The sequence below is a fragment of the Mandrillus leucophaeus genome, unplaced genomic scaffold (genome assembly GCF_000951045.1).
Source record: "Mandrillus leucophaeus isolate KB7577 unplaced genomic scaffold, Mleu.le_1.0 Scaffold259, whole genome shotgun sequence".
Taxonomy (NCBI): domain Eukaryota; kingdom Metazoa; phylum Chordata; class Mammalia; order Primates; family Cercopithecidae; genus Mandrillus; species Mandrillus leucophaeus.
Window position 1 is genome coordinate 2,959,613 of NW_012102687.1, and position 2,557 is coordinate 2,962,169.

Genomic DNA, 2,557 nt, shown 5'->3' on the forward strand with positions numbered 1-2,557 from the left:
AACACACACTAGTCCCTGATTTAACTTGCATATTGCATCCTGGAGGATGGCAGCTCATCTTGCAGAGCATCATATCTGGCTTGTGCTTCAGTTGAGCCGCCCATGAACTATGTCATTGCTCTACGATCCCTGCCGGTCCTGGGTGGTACAGCATGTGACAGAACCTGTAGACCTTTTGGTTCATATGTTCATTGCTAAACCTCCTTTGCTGTTAAGTAGACTCTGTGACGTGATGTTGCATGGGATGCCATATCAATGGATCAGACACATGTCAGCGCTTGAATATGGGTTCTGGCTAAAGCCCCAAGAGTAGAAAAGGCAAACCTGGAGCTGAAAAATGTAACATATTTCCATCAAAATTAATTGTTTCTCCTCGGGGTAGAAAAAGAGCAATGATGCCCACTTGCCACCAGGTGGCTGCTTCATCTTCTGAAGACCAAGTGCCTCCCCATCAATTACCATTGTAGGTAGTTGGGACTTTTGGCAGCAATGGCTAGATCAGATGTGCAGCAGTTGTCCCTTAAGTGCAAGTTTGCTTTCCAGGGTCTTAATGGCCTATGGTACAAAGAGAGGGAGACCACATTCACATAACTTTTCTTACAGTATATTGTTATAATTGTTCTATTTTCTTAGTGCTGTTTTTAGTATCTTACTGTCCCTAATGTATAGACAAATCTTTATCACAAGTGTGTGTGTATATGAAAAAACAGAGTAGATACAGGGTTCAGTACTATTCACAGTTTTAGGTATCCACTGGGGGCCTTGGAATGTAGCCCTCACAGATAAAGTGGGACTGCTATAGTTAGTGGGGACCTGTGTTGTTGGACTTCATATATATGGTCTCCATCTCTGCCAACAAGGTCACTGTTTCTGTGCCCACTGGGCCGGTGCTGGTGTAGCCAATCACCCAGGCTGGTAGGGTCAACTGGCTGAGTCATTCATTCTCTTGGTTGTTCAGTGCTTCTTCCATCATGGGTGCTCTCAGGTTGGTGATAACATGAGATACGAAGATCTTGCCATGGCTGTATCATTTCACTGTCCTCACTATGTACTACTACCAGATCCATTTTCCTCAAACACTGCTACATTTCAGTCATCCTCCTTGTTTAAAAGCATCAAAAGTGTTCCCCTTTTTCCTAAAGAAAAAATGAAACCCAAATTTTAAAACCTTCTTCAACCTGGTTCTAGTGAATATCTCTACTCCATACACAAAATATCTATGCAAATCAGAATGGTCTATATATCATCCCCTACAAACACACAATTGGAATTGCTTCTTTTATGCTTTGCCCATACCATCCTACCCTTTTGAAAAGCTCTTCCTTCTTCTATTCTTCTTTCAAAATGATCTAGATAAAAATCTACATAGTAATCTAAGATCTGAAGGTGACCTCTCTCCCCTCTAGATTTTATCTTGAGAATACTACGTTGAATAGAGAACCCTATTAAAAGTTCTTTGCATATAATCTCTCCGCCATTCTGATATCATTGTTTTGCTTTGTAATTTACCTTCCCACACAATTAAGTCATTTTCTAGTCTGTCTAAAGTGTAAATAATTTGAGGGAAGATAGTATGTTGGTGCTGTATGCACTATAGTGCCCAGTAAATCCGGAATTAATGAGTGTGAAAAAGTACCTGCTGCAAGGTGAACACTTGTGCTACTTTCTGATTGAGAAAGAAGCCCTCCTAGATGCAGGATTTGTACCATCCTAGAAATGGCAGCACTTAACATAATGCCAAATTATGTTCCATTCTAGGCCTATTTGTACCAACAGGGGATCTCAGTACACTTACTGTGTAAAAAGGGAAGCTAATTCTTACAGCATGGGATTCATGCAGGTCTTCTGTGTGAAAAAGAAAGTAAAAGCTAATATGATACACATATAATAGCAATGAAAGCCTGGGTAGCACATTACCAGCTAGAATCTCCAGGTAGAACACCCCAAGTGGTAAGTAATTATTCAGTGACCACCAACCATTGAAGGCAGCATGCTAATGAAATTTTATAATCACAGCCATATTCAAGTTAAGCACCAAATGCCTGAAGATCAAGTACTTCATATGAAAGCATCTTCCCATTCTTGGTTGCCAAAATAATTGTGAATTTTACTTTTTTTTAAAATCATCTTTTCTTTCTAATTTTTTTAAGAGTTGAAGCTATTGAGTTTATTACAGTTCACCACTCAATCACATCCTTTTAATGCTGCTAGGATTTCAGATCACTTGATCCCACAAAATAACATTATAGGACCAGAATCTAGAGCAGTGACTCAACTAGGAGCGATTTTGCTGCACACACCACCACTCCACTGCCGCCAGAAGACATTTGGGAATGTCCGAAGACATTTTAGTTGTCACAACCGGATGGGGGAGATCCTTCTAGTATCTAGTGGGTAGAGACTGATATGCTGCTAAGTATTTAACATTGTACAGGACAGCCTCCCACAACAAAATATTATCCTACCTAAATATCAATATTGCTGAGGTATAGAAAACCTAATCTAAAATGAGGTGGGGGTGTGTGTGTGTGTGTGTGTGTGTGTGTGTGTGTGTGTG